The sequence below is a fragment of the Schistocerca americana genome, chromosome 2 (genome assembly GCF_021461395.2).
Source record: "Schistocerca americana isolate TAMUIC-IGC-003095 chromosome 2, iqSchAmer2.1, whole genome shotgun sequence".
In the NCBI taxonomy this organism is placed as follows: Eukaryota; Metazoa; Arthropoda; class Insecta; order Orthoptera; family Acrididae; genus Schistocerca; species Schistocerca americana.
In genome coordinates this window covers 399,394,892-399,409,606 of record NC_060120.1, presented here as the reverse complement: position 1 = coordinate 399,409,606, position 14,715 = coordinate 399,394,892, and positions in this window count along the sequence as shown.

Sequence of the window (14,715 nt, the reverse complement as noted above, 5' to 3'; positions counted from 1 at the left end):
ACTACTACTTCTGTGATACTGACAATATTCCAAAGAGTTTACAAAACAAAAAGAGATTACAAACTTTCTTGACAAAAGAAGAATCATCACCAAGTTATATCATTATTTTATAAATGAGTCCAGAAGAAAATTTAATAAATATCATCAGATCGTGCAATTAACAATAGGTATCTTAAGTATGCCAGATATTTCGTAATTTCAAATGTTTCTAAAAGAAGAGTAATTTTAACTGTACATACAGAGTTAATACATACCGATTGTAATAAAGCAATTTCTTTTTATACATTTTAACCGAAAATATAATACATCATATGAAATTCATTTAGTTAAACAGCTAAGATTATCGAAAATATTCCTGGTATCGATTATTTCTGTTAAAGAAAGCTTATGTTAGAGGAGTGTGTCCCATTTCAATATACACACATTATTTACTTAAATTCCATACGTCAGATGCAGCATTAAAAAAAATCATCAGACTCTTTATCTTCTCCTTCACACGCATACAGTATTTCCCAAACAAAGCCTTTTGCTTGCAATAAATGCCGCACATACCTCCTTCAAACTGATGGGTGCCTCATAATTCATACTTTGATTTTTTACATGCACATTTAACCTGTTTCTCTTTTCATTCTGCGCTCATGTGCAAACAAAGGTATTGGTCCAAATCATCAACATGTACACTATGCTAATGTAGAAAGTTTACAATATCACTGCATGTGGAGTCTATGCTCAGGAACCAGTGACTCATTCTCTCCAATGTAAGATGTAATGCAGCGTCCACATTGTATAAGTTCATAACTGAGGCTTGACATAGATTAACACTCTTGTCACCTGATTTCACACATAATGCAGAGTCATCACACACTAGTCCAGGGGGATACGAGTTGGATAATACTATATAGTCATCTGCTAATTGATGTAGCACTCTGTGAAACATATTTCGTCCCAGGGAACCTCAGAAATAAGCGCTTTAACATCCTTTGATTCATTTTCCTCATGCAAACCCCAGTCATGATGTGCTTCTATACCCACACTTACACATTTCATTCCAGTAGGAGTTAAATTTAATATAGAACTGAAAAGCATAGGTACACTTGATACCTTTTTATCCACAGCATGTGCACTCTGAGCCTGCACTAGCATAGGAATGTTCTGCTGGGATGGGTCATACGTTGGTAACCAGTACTGTTCTCCATGTTGGTGTTGTTTAGGACCGCCAGCAGCATTTGATTTGTTGGGAGCAGGCTGCTTGTCCTCGCCACACAAATTGATGGGTGTGACAGACAAAACACAGCTCCATGTCCAGCTCCAGCAAGTGGGCTATGTGCACTATAGGATCCCACGTGGTCGCTACAGGTTCAGACACGCTGGAGGTTATTGCTGCCACAGGTCTAGAGGTCGGTGCAGGTCTCGACAAGATGGTGGCTGAGGTTGCTGCAGGTCCTGATGTAGTAGAGGCCGACATGTTGGCGCTCGTCCCTGCAGGCTTGGATGTATCAAAGCCTACTGCTGAACAAAGAGGAGCAAGCGTTACACACGGACCAAAACACGAGAACAACAAATAATAATGTGCTAACTACAGCTACAGATGTGATATGAGACATTTTCTTGAGCATTTCTTTCTGTTTCGCAGGGCTGTGATGGATCACAACTGCTGTCGACACATCAAGCTGCTTCTTCTTCTTCTTCTTCTTCTTCTGCTGCTGCTATATCCCCTCTGATGCAGTCACCAGATACTGCCATCCTATTGGCTGGAGCCTAACCTGCTTCAGATTTTCCATTGGTTCCCACGCTTTTTTTTCTGGACTGCTATCTTGGACTACATCACAGGAGGGGAGTGGTGGAGGGCCGACAAATGCACTCTGTTGGCGGTGGTATGGACAAGGACAGTTGGTCTCCAAGCCTCAAGGTGAACACCTATGGCTCATTGTGGAATAGGGAAAGTTGATGTGGGTTGTTAGGAAATTTCAAAAGCACAAGCATCTATCTGTGGGAGTACTGAATTGAGTGTTCACCCCATCCCACTGCACTGTCATTGTTTGTTGAAGAGTATTTGCTACACACTCGTCCATTATCTTTTCTTTCCACTGACTGACAGGACTCTACAGTTACAGCACACACATTTATCATTAAGAGCTACAAAGTATAGCTTAGTCCCATCCTACTGGATATCCACTACTTCATGAAACATATTCTTCTTCATAAAATATCACTGCTAACAACACAATTCTCACATGCATGGTTACAGTTAAAATACTCCTTCTCCAGCACAGACATCTCATCCACTGAACACAGTAAACAATTACGTCCATCCTCTCAGTCCAGCAGCTATAGGCAGATTGATCCATTTCCTGCCATTTTTTGCCCAGACCACCATCTCTGATTAGGTCACGGTAGGGGAGAGGGAGGAGACAGGAGGGGGTGACAGCACCAACTGGTGGCAGTATTGTCAACTAGATCAGTTGCACTCCAGACCTCAAGGTCGATTAAATAATACATACAAAATGAAGAATATGTCTTCCCTGTATGGCAGCCCAGTACAGACTAGGTCTTTTTCCCGCCAATATCCTGATGGGGAAGGGGCGGGGAAGGGGGATGGGAGGGGGCTAGGTTAGTGGAGGTAGCCCAATTGACCTATTTTCCTGACAAAATTTGAACTTCCTGCCATGACATCACTGCAACATTGTCATCTTAAATAAATTTGGCAACAATGCAACACGCTGTCTTTGTCCCTCTACTTGCATAATCTGACTTGCGGTTTGGTAAAAGAAACCAATTATTATTTTATTCTGGTTCTCAGGTATAATCTACACCCATACTACCTCATAGGAACGACTTACTTAGATATCACTACAAGGTAAACTATTTGTGGCCGCAATAAGCCCCCCCCCCCCATCACAAACTGTATTTAATCTGTCGTTTCTGAACACGGTTGGGTTCTTTCTAAGCATTTCAGCTTAACTTGTTGCCTGCTTTAGCTAGCTTTCCTCTCCTGTAACGATTTGAGCTTCAGTGCTTTCTATTAGCGCTTGGAGCTCCAGTTCTTTGCAGACACAGCTACGACATTTCACAGTTACAATACCTATTCTTGGTAGATCCACCTTCATTCTGTGTTTCCCTGCACCCTTTTAGACTGACGCCTTTTCTGTAGTTTTCCAAGACAGTGTAACCTAAAAATACGACCAGTCCCTGCCACACAGCCCCCGCTGCCTGTGTAGACGCTTCCACTGCCTAGTGGACGCCTGACATATCAAGGAGAATCCTGAAACCCACCACATTATGGCGCAAGTCCATCAAATCTGCAGCCTACATGGTTGCGCAACCATCTGAGCCTCTGATTCAGTCTATCCACTCAGTTTTGTTTAGGGTGCTCCACACTATCGCTAACTATGCTCTTCCTGTAGCTGTGTAATTTATTTCATGCTAACAACCACATTCAGTTCTGTTAACGATGCTACAGATAGATCTTCATCTCGCAATAAAGACTGACAGTCTTTATCACTTCAGCTAGTCTCCCAAAACTGGAGAGAATCTCTTCTGATCCAATGTGACACATATCATCTTACTAACATGAAACATCATCTGCAGTTGGCGGCACCCTGTGCTGTTCGTTGCATCTGGGAGCAACAATTCGACATCTAGAATGACTTCTCCTGGTATGAACACAGAGTGCACACTAGATTCCTTCCTCTCCTTGGCATTCATATTCCTAAGGGGCCCCATTACTCTTATAACGCTGTAGCTCCCAGCTATCAGTAATCCCATCCTCTGTGGAGTCCAGACCTTGCAGGCCAAGAGGCTTTCTCTGGAGCAGGGCGAATGACTGCATCTGGCTCAGGATCTTTGTTAGCCTCAGACAGTCCCCACAACTTATTCATCAGAAGAACCGGGGAGGCCACCAGAGAGATGACATTGTGGGTGGTATTTCAAAATGAGCATCTTACAATGCTAAAAATTCTCTAAAGTCGTGAATTACAAACTAAGTTCAATTGTTAGCATGTAAGCAATCTGGTTTTCCCACATACTAAAAATATTCTCTTAATCAATTAATAATGGTGTGAGGATTTGCTGACTTTATTGTGTACAGTTTTATGTGTTTGGACTAGCAATGTTTTTGATATAACAGGGTAAAATTTATATGTTATTTGACTGTTCTCTTGTTTAACTTACAGCATAAGTCACATATTCACACAATGCTCTTGACACTGCCACCTAAGTGTTTAAAATAATAACATTTAGTCATGTGTGAGCCGTGTGTGGCTCGTGTTCGTGCCATCTCTTATTTAACATCCTATTTTTACTGTACTACCACCTCGTTATGTTAATTTCAATTACTGATGTCACTGAGTTCCTGCCTTGCCTGCCCAAGAGCGGCAGCAGCAGCGCTTATCGATATAGGCCCTGCTGTTTTATCTTTGCTGGACTGCTATTACTTCCCAGTCATTGTTTGTCGTCGAGGGAGTTGCAACGCGCCAGCAGTGGAGTTCGTACCTGGCAGTCGGACAGCTGGGACATGGCAGAAGTTCTGTCGGGTTGGAGCGGCAGTGACGTTCCGATAGCCATGACTCGCCCGACCGTTGCCGGCACACACGGCTTGAGTGGGGATGGTCTTGGTTGATCGTCGGTTGATCGTCTTACCGGACAACGTGTATTTGCTCACCGATCGCTTATGGAAGGGCGGTGTGTGTCTCAATTCATGGTTCGTCTTTGTGATTGCACAGTCACTGCTTTAGCATTGGTCGCGTTCTTCGTCCAAGTGTTTGTGAAATTGTGTGTAGCCTGTGATGTTGACTGCCCAATTATTTTAGTGCTGTCTCCGTGCTGATATGTAGCAGTTGGTCAGTTGGCGCGGTCGCGTAGTAGCTAGAGATGGGGGATGCACTCTTGAACTAATTCATAGAGTTGAATCTTTCAAAGGAGTGAACAATCAGTGATTCAGAAAAAAAGAACGGTAGCTCCAAACGTTTCCGACGGCAGAGAGAGAGAGAGAGAGAGAGAGAGAGAGAGAGAGAGAGAGACGGAGCATATCAGCGGCGCCTCTGCTGGTCACAGCACAGTGTGCACGCCACACAACACAGCCAGCGCCGGCCTCTGCCCTGCTTCTACCTTGGCTGCCTGCATTGTGCAGTGCCCCATTGGATTTTGTGTTTCACATATGCCGTGCCGTCTCTGTGCGTCGTCTGCCGCGCGCAGTGTCTGGCGCAGCTTGACTTCGCATCGCACTCTGTCGGCGATCGTTTCAGTCGCACGTCCTGCCCTCTGGGCAGTTGATGCGAGCAACAGGACAGAGTGCCACCTAGCGGATAACATAGGAACTACTTGCAACAACCTGCTCGCAAGAGAACAGACGATTTGACTCGGAGCGGGTGAGCTCACCGCTCCCCCCACCCTCGGAACTCGCCCGCTCAACGCTCACTCCACCGTCTCGACTCTAGCCAGAGCGTTGAGCAAAGCGACTCAGGTGTCACTCTGGTCTCTGCGGTCTCGGCTCACGCAGTAATACAGCTCGCGGCTCGACCTGCTCGACTCAGCGGCTCTGCATCGGCGTTCGTCTCTACTGGATATTGTTCTTCGTAGTAATACCGCTACGTATATTACATTGTTATGTATACATCATTTGTTTTTATTTTATTTTTACTTGTTTAAACTGATTAGATTAGGTTCCTGACGACTCCTCTTACTATAGGATTTTTATTATGGACAATCGAATTTACGCTTTAATTACGAGCGAACCGATAAACGTATCGCAAAATGTGATACACCAATATTTTCCTAGTTTTATTCTGCGTAAGGCTATATGCAGCACTTTCGTTTTACAGTCAAATTTATAGTTTTTTTCTTATTCTGGTACGGATTTTGCGATTTTAGGCGTCTTCGGAAGGAAACGTTCACTTTAAAAATATATGGCTTGCGATGTATTTGTATGAGGTTAATGAAATTTTAATACATTGTAGCCAAATATATTGTTAATGTAAATCTGAAGTTACAACATTTTCCGATCACCCAAAAAACCACGATAGTACAAAATAAATCAATAATCAAAAACTTTGTCATATCGTGGAAATTTCAATAAACAATACAAAATTCTTACTCATTATCTGTGCTAGTTCAAAATAGGATCAAATAAGATCAAAATACAGGTATAGTAGTGGAATAAACCAAGTTTAAAGGGCAATGTGCCTTCCATTTATTTTCTATTGTAAATGAGTGGTGAGTCATGAAAAAGAGCTAATTCATTTCAGGGAGTGAACAGTTCTGATCCGATCTCTGAAAAGAACAGTTTTGCCCATCTCTAGTAGTAGCACCAGTGGGGCATGCAGCGTCAGGGAGGTGCGGATAGCCGTCACTAGCCGATGATTGCCGACACACATGATTTGAGTGGGGACGACTTTGGTTGATCGTCAGTCGGTCGTCTTGTTGGACGACATGTATTTGACCGGCGATAGCATATGGGTTGGTTGTGTGTGCCGACTCGTGATTTGTCCTTGTTATTGCACTGTCACTGCCGCTATGATCGTCTAGTTCGTGCAAACGTTCGTGAAACTGTATGTAGTTCATATGGATTTGACTGACAAGTTAATTTAAATGTTGTCGGCGTACTGGCTCTGTAATGGTCGGTTGGCATGGAGTAGCAAGGTAGGACAGGATAGGCATCACTCACCCAATGATTGCCGATAGACACATTTGAGTGGCAACGACCTTGCTTGGCCGTTTGGTCGGTCGTCTGATTAGACGACGTGTATTTGGGTCGTCCACCGCTTATGGATTGTCTGTGATCCATTTTTCTTGTTGTTCCAGTATCCACTGTTATCATCGTTTGAGTTTTGGTGCAAGTGTGGAGCGGAACTGATCTTGATCATTGGTCTGTTGACTGTTTGTCGGTTGGGCTGTCGTTGGATTGAGAATTGTTGGCCTGACTGCCTGTCCCACCTACGCCAGCGTTAGTGTTTGAATTCCAGGTCGACCCCCGAACTTCTGAGTGCCCTTGAGTGTACTACCCCTTTTCCTTATTTTTTCTTGTTGTTTGTACATGTGTGGCCGATTTTTTTAAAAATTAAGGTTGTTTTGCCTAAGAACTGTTTCACGTAAGACCTTTGGTATTTTAAAGGTTGTAATGTTTTTGGATTTTAAGTGTTGGGCCTTCAGCCGGTTTTGGGTTTTAATTGTTTTGCTCTTACGGTGTTCAGCCTAGATCAAAGAACTGTTTCACATAAGGCCTTTGGTATTTAAAAAATTAATGTTATGGGGTTTTAAGTGTTAGGACTTCGGCTGATTTGAATTTAACTTGTTTGCTCTTGAAGTATCTGATTCTTGGGCCTTCAGCCTAACTAAACAACTGTTTGAAGATAAGGCTTTGCCTTTTAAATTTCTGTTTTGGTTGAGTTTTGCGTACTTAAGAACTGTTTTACATAAGGCCTTTTTTTTTAAAAAAAGTTAATATTGCTTAGCCTTAAGTGTTGGGCTTTTGAATTCAAATTGTTTGCTCTGAAAATTCAGATTCTTTGGTCCTCCAGCCTAAATAAAGAAGTGTTGTAAGATAAGGCTTAACTTTTACATTTCTGATTGTGCTTGTGTTTTAAGTTATTGGCCTCAGCCATTTTTAAATTAAAGTGGCTTTCAGCCAATAATTAAGTTCCAAAGATCAAAGCTGTGTGACCCCTCAGTCTCCATGGCAAAACGCATCATATCCTTCTAAGAAAGTGTACGTTGCTTACATGAGATAAATATGTTAGTAAATTTACTGTCCATCTTTGTTTCTCCATATACTTTTCTTTCTAAAACACATATTTCATTCCTAATGTAAGTAACTGGCAGAAAATCAATTGCAAATATAAATAAGGGATATTCTGTTTTGGTTATTACATTCATACCTAATGTTAGCCTGGATAAATCATCTGGTACTACATTCTGTGTGACCTTCATGTAATTTATTTCTGTTTCAAATTCTTGTAAGAAAAGGAACTGTCACATTAACTTGCTGTGCAGTAGTATGCTTGTTGAAGACTTCTGGCAGCAAACCTTGTGGTAATATGTTACCCTTTTTTCTGGGTCCTACTCTGCTTGGAACAATTCTGCCCCTAGGTCTTACTCAGACACATCTGTGACCAATTTAAACAGTTTGTGCATCCTGGCATGACCTAAAATTTTTGCTTTTACCAGGGTGTGTTTTACAGTCCACCTCACCGAGCCCACTTTGATCATTCCTGTAATAGGGCTAGAAGACATGAATAATTCATTGATTGACTTTTTATTAATCGCCTGTAGAAGCCCACTATGCCTAGGAATGAACCTATCTGCTTTATGTTACGTGGTTACTTTCTTTGATTGGTCGAACTCGGTCTGGGTCAGGCTGTACTCCTTCTACTCCTAACACATGTGCAAAAGATTTCAACTCACATCGCCCAAAAGGTGATTTGGCTAAATTCATAGTCAATCCCTTCTTCAGCAGATTCTGTAATATTTTTATTAGTAGTGCACAATATTTCGGCCAGTTCTTTGAAACCAATAAGATGTCATCTGCATACATTATTAATTCCTGGCCCCAAATAATTGTGTACGGCTTGTGTAAAAATAGCTATTGATATCTTTAATCTGAATGGTAGCACCCTAAACTGATATGACTTGCTGTCAAACAAGAAGACCATATAGGTTCTAGATTCTTCATGCAGTGGAAGCTGCCAGTACGTGGCTGTAAGGTTCATTGAACTGAAAAATTGTGGTTGTTCAAACCATGGTAACTGCTCCCCAGTAGCTACTGAGCGATCCCTTTGTGTCTCAATATGCTTGTTTAAATTTCTCACTTGTAATCCTATGCAGATTCCACCCATCGATTTTCTTACTATTATACCCTTCTGCTACCTTCAGTGATACCTTTTTCAGTCATCTTATAGATTTCTTCATGGACGTCTATGTGTAGACTCATAGGATCTCTGGTCGATTTGAAAGTAAGAGGCTTGTCATGTTTAACTTTAAACTTAGAAACATAATCACCATTTACCCCTGGTTTGTCTGTAAAGACCTGTTTATACTTTTTTATAAGAGACATTGGCAAATTCCAATGAAATTCTATTCACGTCGAAATCCGAAGAAGGCTTTTAGTTCAACAACCTGTCCTGTCCCAACAATATGTTTAACTTTAAATCACGCAACACTAGTAAAGTTTAAGTGAAAACCTTAATTAATCTGCCTTACTCACTTTGATATCTACCACAAAAACTCCATTTACAGGAAATCAGGAGCATATATTTACGTTTTAGTATCGACATTAACTAGTGTAATGTTGCTGCATTAAGTTGTTCTGAAAGCGGTGCTGATATTCAAGACAATAAAAGCGGGTTAAAAGCTATGAGCTCTCTGGGGAAGTTAGCCTTGCATTACTGAGTAGCTGTTTCACCAGGTATCCAGTCTAGCTTACCAAATTCCCAACCAGACTAACATTAATTATAATCTTTTGATAGTCATCTTACGACAACTGGTGATATATATATATATATATATATATATATATATATATATATATATATATATATATATATAAGAGAATTTAAATAAAAAGAAATAAATCAGTTTATATTTGGACATTTATTTTAACATTGATCATTGTTCCGTTAAAATTCCAGCATATTAAACTTGATTCACAACTAAACTGGTGCCTTATTTAGGATTGTGAACATGTGAGTTTGCAGTCTTACGGAACACATCAAATATGGAGCCAAGATTGGGAGACTGCATTCAACACTGCATTCATAACATAACACACAAAGAACGTTGAAACATATTCAAGAGGAAATTAACCACAACCAACCGATTCAATTTTCTCCCAAAGAAGTTACGTTCGTAGCGCATTCCTGTCTGTCACGAAATTACCACAAACTGGTACACTAAATCCATACTAACTCTCTGTGAAATATTCCTGAAAAGAATAGCTGAGGGCTACTTTGAAGCTTACACCACATGCTTCACGTGGTCAACTTGGTTTACACAAAGAGTGTAACTCCACAATAATTTTGATAATTAAAATAAATTACATCGAAACGCAATTTACAAAAGAAAAACCTCGAACTGGTTACTATCGTCTTACTATTAAACTGATGGCTCAAACAATTGTATAAGCACATGGTACTGGTCTCACAAAGTACACCCCACGTGGGTTGAACATAAAGAAAAGATGCTATATTGAAAAATATTGTCAAGACGAGACGTTATAATCTCATGCACATTCGCATTTAAGATTGATGATCTTAGTTAGAATTACAGGTCATCAACACGTGGTTCCACTTTACTCACAAAGTAGTGACAAAGCAACTACTGGAAGATATTCTGAACTTCACACTTTAATTACACTGTGTTGCAATTTAAGATAACATAAGATATTTTAGATCTAAACCTGAAATAAAGGTGATTAAATTTTCAGTTAGGCTGAACTTAAGAAATCAATTGTCCTACGGACTTAGCAGAGACGCACTTAGCCGGAGATCTTACCACTTCAGACGCTCGCTGTGGACTGACTGCCGTGGGCTCCTACCGAGGGTGCTTCACAGATACAAACGGAAGTGACCAGAGAGGCAGCTTCCTCTACCAACATGACAAGGGACGGACAGGACCATACTAAGAATAGAAACCTCTTTGCTTTTAGAAAGCGTAGCTACCTGTTCCGACGTTGGTCCTATCGTTCTCTAGCAGATAGGCTTGTCTGCTACCATCAAGCACGCAATTAGAAATACATTTGCTCGTTCATCTTTCACACAGAAGGGAAGGAGGATGACAGTATCTTATAATATACAGTATATAAAAGAAAGCAGATGTAGGTTCCCTATGAGACAGTGTTTTAAAGTGTAGTAGTGTGACAGATCGTTCTTGTTTGTGTGCAAAAGTATCATGTTCCACTGCTCAGTCTCCTCCCAGATAGTCAGAAACACCACAGTAAATTTAGAAGTGGAATGTATGCCGTAAATGACAACAGTTATAAGGAATTAACATGAAAGGAATCCAACAGAGACCTTTCATAACCCCAACGCTCCGGGAAAAGACTGTGCAGGGAATTTTCTGGCCATGCTGGGACATTCCCAAGCAGGCTTCTCACACCCAACTTAAATCAAAAATGTAAAGGAAAGGCAAAAGGTCACCAGCTGTTTGCTAAAACACAATAATTTCAACACATCTTTAGAATCTACAAATTTCAAAGAGAAAAAAAAACAATCTGTGACACCTATTTAAAAGATAGTGTAGACCTAATTCGGTCAGCAAGTAAAAACAATGGTCCCTGTGTCATTAATATGAAAACAATTTCTGGTTGTTACCCTTATGGAGTTCACCAGTATTTGCTCATTGCAAGATCCAACTGATCATAGGAAAATTTATGACTTTATTAATTAGTAAAATTTACGAAAATAGCAAAGGTGCCACAGCAGTTTAAAAAAACATGAAAATAACATCAGTATTATAAAGCAGAACATTACAATGTACAATCTGCAGAAGTAAAAAAATGATAATAAGAGACAAAACATGTTTTACAAAGTGGTTACCGCAAAAAAATTCTATATCTTATGAAACTAATTTGTAAAATTAAAATAACTTTGGGGCAGTAATTTAATCACTCTACTATATTTCAGTTAGTTAGCAATCAATGATCACTGTATCGTTATACCAAAACTACAATTAATTATGTGATTGTTACCCTTATGGGGTTCCTTATTATAAATATGCCTCATGCAAAGGCTAATCGATCACAATTCAATGAGAATGAATAGCTGTCTGACTGATAAACGAAGCAATGCCACAGGAATGGATTTATGAAACAAAATATCACAAATCTAATACACCACACAAAAACAAACATTGATAAATAAAACAGCTCTGAAAGTTCAATAGTCAATGTTTAAAAAAAACACCAATAAATAAAATACCTGCAAAATACAAAAGTCAGAGTCTAAAAAAACAATATATATAACACTTGCAAAATACAAGGGTCAGTCTAATAAAAAACACCAATAAATCGAGCCCCTGCAAAATACACGAGACAAAGTTTCTCTGGAAGAAACATACGTATATGCATTGGACTAAGAACCGTATAATCACTGTTCACTGGCACACTCAGTAGATTCACTGTTCTGAGGCACAATATAAGGGGGGGGGGGGGGGCTCGTCACCGCAGCTGTCAGTAGGGATTTTTCTCCATCTGTTGCGTGCAATCCTGCCGTCTCTGCCCTCTCATGAAGTTTCTCTTAGTGGCTCGTGTTACGTACATCTCTATTTGGTTCCATGTCTGTGTTGTCAAATTCGTGCGGTATCCTCATTTGACTCGCCAGTTTGATATTCCTGGGCAAGGATGACACTTAGTGGCTCTTCTTTGTGCCACGCTTAGCAACCAGAGAACACCGACCATGATTTACTGTCACTTGACAATGGGCTTCCGCCGGGAAATGTTGACAGGCGTCGTTGACATCTGCAAGTTTCTCTGGACAGTACACGTAAATAGGCTCCACGCCCCTTTATCCCCTGTCTTCTGTCGTTTCACCGCGGCCGTCTCGTCACGGTCGTGTGCGTGTGGTGCGTTTCCAGCAGATGGATTTCCGTGTGGTGGACCGCTCTGCCATCTCAGGTCATCACCTCCATGAAGGGTCGCACTGGTGTGGCTGGCCATTAGCTCCGGCTGCAAGGGAAAGTGTTCAGCCCACACCCTTCTTTTGTTCTCGTGCGCACTCCATAAGTGGCCCGGCTGACAGGGTGTCCTGCTCGGAAACCCGACTGTTTACAACTAGTCCTCCTCCTCGCTGCTCCCGATGTCTCGTAAGAGTTTAGCCGGTTCGCTTTCACGTTCTCAACTGCATTCACAGAAATTGTTCATCATAGTTATGTGATTACAAAATGTCATACATAATACCACTTAGTATTGTCTTTCACAATTTTTAAGAACAAAAGTGAGACTTAATTTTTTTTGCAAATAAAAAAGTTACATTAATTGACAAAAAAAAGGTTAAATGACTTGACAATATAAAAAAATAAAAGTTAAATGACTTGACAGTATGAAAATAAAAATTAAATGAACTGACAATATAATATCTAAATCCACATCACTAATGTGGTATGCTTCAAATTTAAACAATTCACTTCTGCTTTTAATAAATCAAATGCTACTTATTAATACACTAAAATGAATAGAATTATGCCTTGTGCAAGTATAGGTCAGGACAGCATAGGGTTCACATTTTATTTACACACACACACATGCACACCTGTTATCTGTTCTACAAACTAACTACCCATATACATGAATTACTCAAAATTTTACTTCAATCCACTACTAGTTAATCCAACAAGCTACTTCAATGCAACTTCAACACAGTGTTTATACCACTACAACATTGTTCTAATTCGTCCTCTTCTTGACGCTCGCGGCATATGTCTTGTCACATGATAAATATGGAGAAACTTTCCTTAAACATACATAGTAAAAAGAACAATGGTTATTTACACGCCGAAACATTTATACCAGTTGACACACCTGATAAGAGACTCGCAATTATACACTAATCATACTCATATGTTTATACATAAAACAGTAAAAAATTATGGTATCACAAGAATTAATCACACAGATGACTCTGAGAAGGGTAAAAATACTTTCATCATACAGGTTATACTACATTGTCTTACCCATTTTGCTCCCATTTCGTTCCTTCTTTAAGTTACCTTTCGCTTCCAAATCAGTTATTTCACCTATGGTAGTTATTCTGGATTCACTTCTCGCAAATGGCAAAATTTTGGTCTCCTCTATTCTGTAAAACAGTTTCATCTTAACATCTTATTGAACTTACAACTGACACAAAAGATCTGATCCTCCTCTAGTTTCAATGACAAATGTTTTGCTTCGTCCTTATTACATTAAACCAAGCTTTCCTGCGGTCCCATAATGAAAATTATTTAATTTTCCTCTACCTTCAAGCGGGAAATTTCTTCAGTTCAATTCATATAGGCGGCAGTGCATCCTGCGCCAGCGAAAACAGTAAGCTGTAATGTTCACAGCATCAGCAAAACACATAAATTTCACTTTTCTAGGAGAAGAATTTATGCAGAATAATTTTTCAGGCTCTGGCTCAACATCAATCAAGACTACATAAAGGATCCATATTTCTGTTCCATTCTACATTTGCTGGAAAACTGCTCGTCATTTGACTACCGCAATAATATTTCAGGGCCATGTAAATTACACAAACCACAATTCTTCTTTCACCTTGAAAGGAATCAATCCACTTACGAAATCCACAGATAGCACTTTACGTACTCAGCTGTAAAGAACAAAAAGACATATACCATCAATATTAACATATCATCGCATATTGGGAAGCCATTGGTTAAACAATCGTATAATTGCATACTGTTTTCAAAACTCTAAACTTACTCATTCCTTTCTCAAGAGTTCTCTTATCTTAAAATATTCATACAGCACGCATACTATAGTAAGAGATCCTCATTTATACTGACAGATATAGAATAGTAATAGATAGATAGTAGCACTGAAAATCGGAAACAAGGCTACTAACAGCTGGGGACCTGGGTTTGCCAGACCTATAATACCCACAGATCGGATATTCCCCTGAGTTTTGCATTAAATCAACACAGATCTTGCTTCCCTCAGGAGCGACGCTTTTCAATCTACATAAAAAAACCATAAACAGCATTTCACTCGTTCACGAAGAAACCTTTCATCTTCAC